The 11,971-nt window shown below is 37.7% G+C and overlaps 1 pseudogene; it reads left to right on the top strand.

Moving 5' to 3' along the window:
* The first annotated feature begins 11,034 nt into the window (after positions 1-11,034).
* On the top strand, positions 11,035-11,241 carry LOC150052957 (guanine nucleotide-binding protein G(I)/G(S)/G(O) subunit gamma-10 pseudogene; annotated as a pseudogene).
* The last annotated feature ends 730 nt before the right edge of the window (positions 11,242-11,971 follow it).

Raw genomic sequence — 11,971 nt, 5'->3', positions numbered from 1 at the left:
TGCCATCTCATTCAAGGAAATCTCAATATTATTTTTATTTGCATCCCATAGGCCCAGAGATGTTGAATATTTCTTCATTTATTTATGGGCTATTTGTACTTCTTTCATGAAGTGTCTTTTCAATTCATTTTCTTACTTATTGTTTAGGTTGTTGAGTCTGGGGGAGTTCAGTCTTCTTATGAGCTCCCTGTAGACTTGGGTTATTCATCCTTAGCCAGATGTGTACCTGGTAAAGATCTCCTCCTATTCTGTAGGTCATGTTTTCAGCCTACTGACTATAACTTTTGCTGCGAAGATTTTTCTTTGTTATATTGATGCAATCACATTTGCTAATTCTAGCTCCTGTTTGTAATGCCTTTAGAATTCTACTCAGGAAGTTTCTGCTTGAGTAAGTTCTAGTGTTTTCCTCTATTGTAATAGTTTGATTTTAGTTGAACTTTAATAGTTAAACTTTTGGATGTATCTTTTCTCCAATGCCTGTTTGGGGCTTCTTTCTCAAAAAATCAGATGACTGTAGGTGAATAGATTTATTTTGGGGGTTTTCTAATCTGTTCTTTTAGTCTTCATTTCTGTTGCTGTGACAGTAGCATACTGATTTTGTTGCTAGAGATTTGCAGTATAATTTGTTTGAAGTACTGTGTTATTATATCTTTGGTATTTTTCTTTGTGCTCAAGATTTATTTTTGACATCCATAATCTTGTTGCGTCTATATGAACTTTAAGATTTATTTTCCTATTTCTTTTTTGAAAAGGTGAGAGCTAATTTCCCACACAAGACTTTTTCTTTTGTCTCATGTTGTATGTATTTTTTAATGTCTTTCCTTGAAAGTACAGTAAGCAAAATTTTCCAGTTCACTAAAAGCAAGGTTACCTGGTTTCTGTAAGTCAGATTTTTTTTCATATATGAGGTAAGATATCAATTAGCAAAGATCTCTGAATTTGACAATAAACTGCCAGTTTAGATTTAGTGATAAAAGTGTAAAAAATGCTGTTTATCAGCTCCAGCTTTCAGTGCCAACTACAGAGAAAATACCATTTGTACACCACAGCAGGATCATTTATTAAGGTATCATCCCTTCTGAATCTCTGAAAGAGAATAAAGCTTCACACTTGGTATTTAGATGGAAGTTCTCTCCTCAGACGGTTTCAAATATTTTGAAGTCCAAATGAGTTGTGCTCTGTGTAATGTGAGTTGAGTTTATAATCTTGGAGTATGAAGCTGATTTTCTTATCCTTCCCCTCAACGTTATCAATGATGACTTATTCATTTTAGAGCTCAGAAGACTTCTTGGAAAGTAATTTCAACAGGGTCAGTACTTAGAGTACAGGCTACAATGGTATGACTGGTTGATGGAGTGGCACCTGATGGAAGGCAATTGCCATGGTGGTTCATGAAGCAGGTGAAGAAGATTTAGCCCTGAATGAAGATAAACTAAACTCAATCACAGAGCTTGAAGGATGCTGGAATACATTTATTGGCATAAACTTAATCACAAGCAAGGCTTTGGTGGATAAGATTGCACATATTGAATATATAATATATAAGATTATAATATTGACAATGATTCTTATTTCTTATCTAGTGAAGGGTAAATTGATATTCAGGGCTAGTCTATATTTAGAGCACTATTTCTTGGGATTTTAACACACACACACACACACACACACACACACACACACACACACCTGCCTCTGTGATGCTTGCTCTGTTTTCCCATCCATTCATCTAGTGAGCTAACTCTAGCTCCAGCTTTGTTTTTGACATGTGTGTCTGGTTTTACATTGTCTATCAAATGGAGTTCTCTTGTTTGGTATTTAAAGCTTTCCGTGATAGGGCCCACTGTCCTTCATTCCCATCTCCCATGATTCTCACAACTCTCCTGTAGCAACTAATCAGGCAACTCCTTGCTTTTTCAGCACACTGAGAACACTCGTGCAACTTCATTGTCTTTAACCATTTAATGAATCTTAAACAAGGCAATTAGAAGAGAAAAAAAATTGAATTCTTCTTGCATTGTGGCAAGTATGCCTGTTGTAAATGGTTCAACATATTTACCTTCTCAGAGTGCTAGACATACTGAATCCATAAATGTTTCAATGCACAGTAGATCCATTGTACACTATTAAAAAGCATTAAAAATAATTAGAGCTACACTATCCAATAAACTACCCCGTGGCTATCTGTGGCCATTTCAATTTCAATGCAAATTAATGCATCAATGGCAAGTGGCTACTTGAATGTGGAGAACATATCCCATCATTATAGACAAATTTTAGAGAGACAAATATCATTTGAATGAAGGGGAATGAGAAGTTTCTCTTTTCCTTCCCAACTAAGTAGGGAAATGGCTATGGCAATGACATCTTTCTCCAAAGGACTCTTCCATCCCCAAGCCATTTCTTCCATAGCTCTTATGTCCTTTAAAGATGCATGCTGGGTGGATACAGGCTGCACTTGTTTTTACAATTACACAGTAAATCCTATCAAATTAGGTGAAAAACATTAAAACAATATGCATGGAAACCTTGCACCTGGTATGTATATTTGCTCATTAGCTAATAACTATTGTTCTAGGCTATCTTAATGCCTGCTTGTGCGTTGCCTTTGTCCAGTCATTGAGTACCTCTACACTTGAGATTGACTATAGGTGACACTTAGCAACTAATATATTACAGCTAGGATTGAGGGCCTCTGGCAGAATTCCATGTTTTCTTTGTCTTTTCCTGATTCATCACCGTGGGCCATCCTCTAGCCTTCCAAGACTTCTACCATGTTAATTCTGTTCTTTGTGTTTTTATATAAATTGAAAAAATAGATGAACAAATACTGTACAAAGAAATGCCTCCAGAAAGGAAGTTTTGTTCTTTCTTAGCACATCACTACACAAATATGTAGATATATTTCTTACCTCTTTCCTGGGCCCCTATGAGACTGCCACATCCCCAACCAATGGAAAAGATACATTTTCAGCATCAGAGCTCAATAAAGATGTATGAAGTGATCCTTTTGGAAGAGAGTACAAGAAATATAAAAGCAATAGAAGCAATTCAAAGCAATTCAATTGAAATACCTTCAACTAGCAAGTCTGCGAGGTGTGCAAATATAGACAAATGACCAGTTCTATTCAATCATGAGCAAATGATACCAAATCATTCATGGGTTGGGAAAATTCACTCTTCAACTGTGAAGCCCACACAAAAATTTACTTACTTATATACTTGCTTCAGCATATTTAATCAAATATATATTGTAAAGTATAAGCAACGTCAACTTGGGACTATGCCTATATGAGTATATCAGGTTGGGTAGAAGAGATGAAATCACCTGGGTACCCCTTATTCACATGGACTGAAGGGATATGTTTCATGCTGTGCTGATTGATCTTTGAGTCCATGACAAATGAACTAACGCATGTCACATAGGCTGAGTCAATGGCTTGGGCTTGTTGAGCCTATGGTACAAGTCCCTTTAGATATCCTGCTGACACAAAGCATCATCATTCCATTAGAACAATGATATAGCCCATGAATGACTAGAGAGTACTAATAGAGAAAAACTTGTTCAGAAGGACCTGACATAGGGTTTCCTGGACTCAAATGTTGGATTTGTGACTTGATATTAATCAGAGTTTCAGTCCTAGGCTAATTAGGTATATATCTTCCTTTTCTAATCTGAAATTTTGAGTTATTGATAGTTGTTACTATTTTATTTTAAAGGTGATATACAGAAGGGATAGTTACAGAAGTAAGGAAATGAGTACAATTCTTGTCTAACATTGTTACCCATAAACATACACACACACACACACACACACACACACACACACACACACGCACACGCACGCACGTAATATATGGCTTTTTGGGTACGGGTCATGAATATAATTTCCTGAAAATTCCTGGACTCTCTCTGTCTTTATGGTAGTTGCTCTTTCTCCTGCAACCTCAGGTCTTCAGCATCCCATGCTACCCCTCGCCTGCACAATCTTCAAATCACCCAAGACTCTGAAATAAGAACCAATCATGCCTTCATATTTATTCTCAGGAATCTCTCAAATCTTGCCAAAGTAAAGTACATACCTTTGTAGAGTGTAAAGGAAACAAAGAGGCTAATTAAGTGAAAACAAAGGTAAAATTAGGGAAAATAGTATGTTGATCTCACCTCAGATTTGTTTGTCATTGAAGTGCAGAAATAAGTTCTGATAAATACATTGTTAGGTAATTTTGTCATTACACGAGCATCCGAGCATGTACTTACATACACCTTGATGCTAAGGTCATTTCCTTAATGTAGTTTCTTAATGTAATCAGAAGACACAGAAAGCATGAAGTGATAAGGTTTCTGCCATTCCTTGAGCACAATGCTTTACAGTGAATCCTTTAAAGTCAATAGAAGTATATGAAAGAGTAACAAGAGACAACAAATCAGACCTATGCTTATTTACTATTATCAAGTATTACATACTATACCTCATTGTGCACACTCTACTTCTATATAACTGTCAGCACATAAATACATGAGTAATGTGTTATGCCAAAATGTCACAACAGCTACAGTGCTACTAAGCAGTAGGAATTCTTTAGCTCTATCATAATCATATTTGTGAGCATATTTATTTCAATACACATACCAACTTCACCATCATCTATAGTGCCCTAAGTAATAGGTATCTTCTATATTAAGAAATTGAATAACCATATATTTTCACCATTTTTCAATTTTCTGAATTAAAAAAATGGCTGAATTGGGAGTTACAACTTAACATATTTATGTGCCAGTGCTTCCTGATTAGAGCTACTGTCAATAGTTATTGGTATAGGCTCAGTCATTATCTTGATTTTATCCAGGAGGAAATCAAGGCACACAGATATTAAAGAGAGAGTGTTCTTGATTCTAGAACATTTCTTTGTTTCTTTGTTTCCAGTACACCTGTCTCTTTTATAGACACATTGCTTTGTTCTAACACCATAGTCCTTACTTTTGTTAATAATAAAGAGTACACAGGGGCCAGGAATTTGTCCTAGTGGTAGAGTGCTTGCCTAGCATGCACAAAGAACCGGGTTCAATTCCTTGGTACCACATACATAGAAAAAAGCCAGAAATGGTGCTGTGCCTTAAGTGGTAGAACTCTAGCCTTGAGAAAGCCCAAGGACAGTGCTCAGGCCCTGAGCCCAAGCCCAGGACTGGCCAAAAAAAAAAAAAGAGTACACAGACCATGTTCAGAGGCTTAATTTATATCTTCCATCTATGTAGTCCTCAATTTATAAACTTCAATTTTTCTCAACTACTTGGATGTACATGTACACACACACACACACACACACACACACACACACACACACAAACACACACACCACACATATTATCAGCACCTTAGCAGCAGAATGATTCAATTTGTCTTCTATAATCAACTTGGTTGACTAGAAAGTGGGATTCTTTGAAGTTGAAAAGAAATTTAACCTCAAAATATGAATTTAGCAAGTTCCTAAATGCCTTCATATGTTTGGTATTAAGAAACCTGGGTACACATTATCACCTCTCTCGTGGAAAATCTTCATTCAGTCCTCAATGAGAGCAAAACTTGGAGAGGGAGAGTTGATGTGGTGTTCTGTACAGGAGGTGGTTCTCTCTTTGATATATTAGCAAGCCATGCATTTCTAGTTGCACTTTTTATTTTACAAATGGGACAATTATACATGAAGAAAGATTTTCAATTTGTGTGCATGAGAAAACCCTGCTAACTCTATCAGCACAGGGATTTGGTGACTGAAGAAAGACAAACCACAGTTTCTAAAACATCACAAGACAACCGTTATTAATAAGCAAGAACACATACCAAATCCAAGGTTTTCTATGCATAATGTTTTTTAATACCCTTCACTTAAATGCGTTAGATCATTTATAGGTATAGAAATTGAGGTACATAGAATGTAAGACATGTATTTGGTCTCATACTGGAGACATGAACAAGCTTGGCTAATTTAATTTTACTCTTCCAGGAAAAATAAGCTTGAGGAGTAGATTTCAATTTTAGCTGCATATTGCAGTCTTCCTGATGAAACTTTAAATTTTCCCAATGCTCTAACTGCAACAAAATTAATAAAATCAGAATCTATGGGGTAGAACCCAGGTACTCACTATATTGCAAAGCTCTCCAAGTAAGACAAATGGGTAGCCAAGGTGGTGTAAGAGCCATCTTATCCATTCATTCTGTTATGCCTCCTATCAGTGAACATGGTGGAATTCTTTAAAGATTGATCTTATACTTTTTCCTAAGGTGCTTATAAATTATTTGCCAGAGGTAATTGGAACGTGAGCCTTTTAGATTATAAAACCAAATTAAATTTTTGTGTTGAATTCTATAGCCCCACTCTACCTGGGAACAGAAAGCAAAGTCAGAATTTAAATTAGGAATTTAGAATTTAAAATCAGTCATGCCTGAGACATTGCTCACCATGTCTGTTTCCTATAGGCTCTGTTGGAATGATCAGCCTACTGACATGGGATCAGGAAATGCTTGCTATGGCTATTTTCAGCTCTCTATCAATGCTGGGTGGGGGTGGTTCAGCTGTCTTGGTGTCTGGATATTGGCCTGTTAATTGGAGATAAGAGTCTCAGGTCCTTTTGTGCCAGAGCTGGCTTTGAACCTTAATCCTCAGATCTCAGCCTCCTGAGTAGCTAGGATTATAGGTGTGAGCCATTGCACCTGGCTGAGAATGCATTTTTTTTATCAATCTGGCACTACTTCCATTTTCTGGTAGATTCCTTTAGACATGGGAAACCACTAATGATATGTCATGTGTGGTAAGCTGAAGGCTACTTGTGTCACATCCCTAGGGCTGGTAGTGTGGCCCTTGTCCCATCCTTTGTTCAGTAGGATCCTCAGCTTAGCTTGGTAGCTTGAAATTAGTCAGGGGGACATTTCAGAGCAATAGAAAACTCTGCCAACCCTGCAACAACGTACCATAAAACAGCCCAAGTTTACTATCTTGCAGTTTTGCAGGCCAAAAGTCCTACAATCATGGTATGAACAGGGTATGGTTCTTTTGGAAGCTTTATGGGGAAATTAATTTCCTCGTTTTTCCAGCTTCTAGCTGATATCTATATTCTTTGGCACATGTTTCCTTGTTCCTCTTTCAAAGATAGCAATGTGTCTTGTTGACGTTGATCTACCACTTTTTGTCACATGTTCCTTTCTTTGTCTCTGTGTTTCTGTCTTTGTGTCTATCTCATTCTCTTTTTCTTTTTCTTTTCTTTCTTTCTTTCTCTCTCTCTCTCTCTTTCTTTCTTTCTTTCTTTCTTTTGTTCTTTTCTCTCTCTCTCTCTCTCTCTCTCTCTCTCTCTCTCTCTCTCTCTCTCTCTCTCTCTCTCTCTTTCTTTCTTTCTTTCTTTTCCTGCTCTATCTCTACTCATCATCTTGGACTGCAGTCTTGCTCCCTGTAAGGGCCATGTGATCACACCGGATCTTCTTTGGAGCACCTAGGTGAATTTCAAGGTCCTTTAATTAATCTTCAAAGTTCCCTTTACAAGGCACAGTGACTTTTTTCATGTGTTTTGGAGATTAGAACATAGGAATAATTGAGAAGCCTCTTTTTTGTCTTCTACACCCTAAAAATTCAGAGATTTTTGTTTTCAAGAGAAATAGTCATTCCACATGATCTCTAGGACTTTGAAAATATATGAAGAAAAACCTAGTTCTTCCTGTGGAAGACAAAGCACTGAGTGCTAATTAATACCAAATACCTTATACATGAAAATGCACCTATAAGACTTCTGCCTCTACTCTCTGTGCTATGAAGGCTCAGATGAAGAATGCAAGAAGTCTTGTTATTATCCTACTATTTAAGCTGTCACTTTTCTCTGGTATTTCTTCCTTTTTCTAGTGTAGTAATTTACCTTATTTTGGATGGCAAAAAAGGTGCTTTTATTCCATTATGAATTCACTCTAAAACTGTGTTTATCAAATAAATTTTATGTATCTTTTGGGTCTTCTTTCTTAAAAGCTGAAGGCAAGGTTTTAGAACTCGACAAACACAACACTTCCTCTCTCAAAAACCTAGTATCTAACAAATCAAAAGCACCTGCCTTTTAAGATTCCATTTATTTCAAAGTTTCAAAATCCTATTTTGAACCTCAAAGTCAATAATTGCTGTTTTGCTCTCCCTCTAAAGCTATGACAGCCTCTGAATAATAAATGGGTAGAGGGTCTCCAGGCAACTAGAATATAATACAGCATTTTTATCTTTTGACATAGCTAACAAGGTAGCTGCACATGTATCAAAATGCCAAGCAGGTGGTACAGACAATACATGCTGTAGAAGTTCAGAGGGTTGAGAATCTGGTGGAGGATGAAAAGCTCAAAGAAATTCCATGACACTAGAAGGGTGGGTGCTTTGAGTTTGGGCAGGAAAAAAAAGTTGTACCTAGCACCTGCAGAGGTCCTGCCCAGCGTATGCTGAAGGAACAAGTCTTTCTAGAGCGGAACATCAGTGTGGGAAAGTCTCAGGGAGGTATGGTAGAGGGAATTGCTGGGTGATTGGCTGGAGTTAGTATCACATTTCCAGTCCTAGGGGAAATGGCCAGTGGACTGGATGTGGCTGTCATATATGTGATTCGCAATTTGTTGCTCTAACTTCTACTTCTGAATCCAAAGAGCATCGCAAACCCATAAACCTCACTTTGGTTACACCACATCTTAAGTGTCAGTAAATCTTTGCCCATATCTCCCTAAGAGTTCTGTAACCAACTAGGTGAAGGATCCACACTGTTGCCTCCACCTGAGAGAATAAGATATGGGCTCTAGAATGGGCTAATGATCTTTAAATTATTGTATCCTGTAGTGTATACTCTGTATTGATTTCCTCCTTTGGGAGGTGTATGGGAACTTTGTGTAGGGATGATTGCAGAATAAGCAAGGCGTTCTGTGCATGTTCCTGTGGTATGTATCTGCATGTAAGACAGAGTGTGGTTGTGATGTGTGATGATGTATATGGCATACAGTGTGTTTGTGTGGTATACCTGTGTATGTATGGCATGTGCATGGTGTGGTCTATACTTGGTATGTGCATGAATGTTATGGGAAGTGCATGCATGCCTACACATATATGCACGTGTATAGAGAGTGTCAGCTGAATCCATTCTCCTGACCTGATGCCTGGATTGACCACATGAGCACATTACTTAGCTTCTTCACTCCTTAGTTTCATTTCTCTGCAAGAGGATCATATTAGGATCCATGCCTAAGGGAAGTTGTTAAGTTACTGCCTTGTTAAGGCACTGCCTTGTGCATAGCTGACACTCAGAGAATGCAGCTGTGGTTTGGTTATCCTCAGATTTGGGGTGCTGTTTAAAGAGTTCCTGCCTGTTGTGCTGGATGATGGCCTGTTTGATACAGCAGGTAGTGGCAGGTTGGTATAAAATCATTAGATCCCAGCTAGCAGAGAAGATTTCTCTTCATGTCCTTGCTCAGCTTTCCAGCATCACTACTTACCTTTGAACTCACTGCAGTGCCTGACAACACAACAATCCTGCTTGGTTTTTCAGGTAATCTACCTGGGTAGATGAAAAATAGAGGCATTGAGGCAGCACGCCAGCATGCTCTGCTCATAAGGAAAGACAAATACGTTGTGAGGGTAGTAGGTGAGTGGCTATCAAATATTAATCCCAACTACCACTGCCACTCATTAGTAGTGGCACGTGTTCATATAGGGAGCAATACTCTGTTTATGGAATTGCTTCTCCTGAACTGAGAAAAACAAAGCTGATAGTAACACTAGTTTCCTATCGAGAATGGGTAAAAATACCTCTCCCTGGTAGTTCAAAAAGTAACATTCAGGGTGGACTGTTTCAGCTACAGGTGAGGGAAATTCGTGTCTTTATCCTGTTACTTGGTTCAGAACGGGTTTTAGGGCCCAGACAGTGAGAGACCACCTGGGATACACTGTACACCTCTCAGGCACAACTCACCGACATGATCAATTACAAAGCAGAGCATCTGTCATCACTTCATAATAAAAGTTGATAACGCTCTAATTGTGTAACTGGACAGATGCACAATTAAGCACATATAAAATATAAGGTAGTGATCTTTCATAGTTCTCAATACTTAAGTAGTTGTACAAGGAGGGTGCCATTTAGCAAAGTAGCTTGTGAATACAAATGCATCTTGATCAGTGTTAGCCCCTTCACCATTCTCATTCTCCTTTGACACACCCCTTCCCTTACTTTTCTTAGTTTTGTGGTATAAGCTAAGAGTCTTGACTACATTTTCCTCCATTGGCCCCTTCCTTCATCTATTCTTCTCTGCTTGGACCCACCCCCTACTCTTGCAGTACCCATTTCCTGGTGCTTGTGTTGTTGGACTTTGTCTTTCTACACAAATACACTATTCGAGCTCTTCACAGAGTTTGCTATACTTCAGCTAATTCATCTTTAGAACTATTTGCATACCACCCAGTATATTTACTTGTAAGTTGATAGGCTCATTCTAGGGAAATCATGAAACCTTTTTCTCTCTGGTTCTGACTTACACACACACACATACACACACGCGCGCGCGTGCATGTGTGTGTGTGTGTTTCCCCTTGGTCTTTCCATTTCCTTATGAATGGTGTAATATCATTTTTCTGGTGGATGAGTAAGTTTCCATTATATATATATATATATGTGATGTGAATGATATAATGTGATACATGTGACGTGTGGTATGTATATGTGATATATGATATGTATACATCTATATACATATATACATATATATATACCACACTTTCTTAATCTCTTTGTCCATTGAAGGGGGTGTCAATTCTTTTATCCTGCTTTATTTTATTCTTTATTTGTAAGTTTGACAACAACAAAACCTTTTGCCTTTTCTTCCCTCATTGCTGTAAATCTAATATCTGAAACCAATTTGGGCACATTATAAATGCTCTATACTTAGTTGTTAAGGAAATGAATGGATGAATAAGAAAATCAGTTAAACGTTCTGTGGAAAGGTTTTGGTAAAATATCATATGGCGCCCACTGCCACCGCCATGTCTTCCGGGGCCAGCGTCAGCGCCCTGCAGCTCCTGGTGGAGCAGCTCAAACTGGAGGCTGGCATGGAGTGGATCAAGGTCTCCCAGGCAGCTGCAGAGCTTCAGCAATACTGCATACAGAATGCCTGCAAGGATGCCCTTCTGGTGGGAGTTCCAGCAGGAAGCAACCCCTTCCGGGAACCCAGGTCCTGTGCTTTATTTTAAAGAAGTTCATTGAGGAATGCCTTCACGTACAAAGTGACAAATGCCTCCAAGTCTCAAGAAATCACTTTTCTCTAGCCAAATGACTATTAGATAGTTCAGATCTTTTCTGTGGCCTGGTTAGATAGCCAGAGTTATGTAGAAATTAACGGTTTTCTACTCAACTAAGGTAACTGAGTCAAAGAGTACAGTTCTAAATAATAATGACGTACTTCTTTTGCTGAAATGCTTTTGTATTAAGACAAATAACCACCCTTACCAGCATATGTACCAAAATGCACCTCTTTTATTAGTGAATTTCTGGTTTTGCTATATTTGGAATATTATGTATGTGTTATTTACTGGTTGTTTACATTTAGGAAGGACAGCATTGTTTATGAAAACAATTGAGTATTTGTGACTTGTTCCTAAGACTTTATACTACAATGAAATGTGCTCTTTTCACAAACTTGCAATTTCTAATTGAAGATAAAGTATAAAATTAAGAACAGGCTTTACTAACCAAAAGATGTCTTTTTTTACATGAGATTTTCATTTTTAAATGAGAATATAATTTGTTTTAAACACTAAACTTGGGAGATGTATCTTAATAAGCTTGGAAAGATTCATGTTAATGACGTGTATTAGGTTCCCCATCTTGTATGAAGCAAATCTGATCTTTTTCTTAAGTTCTTTTCCTTTATAGTTATGGTGATACCTTAAACCAAAACTACTTAGTTTCTGTCTTTAAAAA

Source organism: Megascapheus bottae, chromosome 16 (genome assembly GCF_031878675.1).
Source record: "Megascapheus bottae isolate mThoBot1 chromosome 16, mThoBot2.hap1, whole genome shotgun sequence".
In the NCBI taxonomy this organism is placed as follows: Eukaryota; Metazoa; Chordata; class Mammalia; order Rodentia; family Geomyidae; genus Megascapheus; species Megascapheus bottae.
This window is presented reverse-complemented; position numbering and strand designations above follow the sequence as displayed.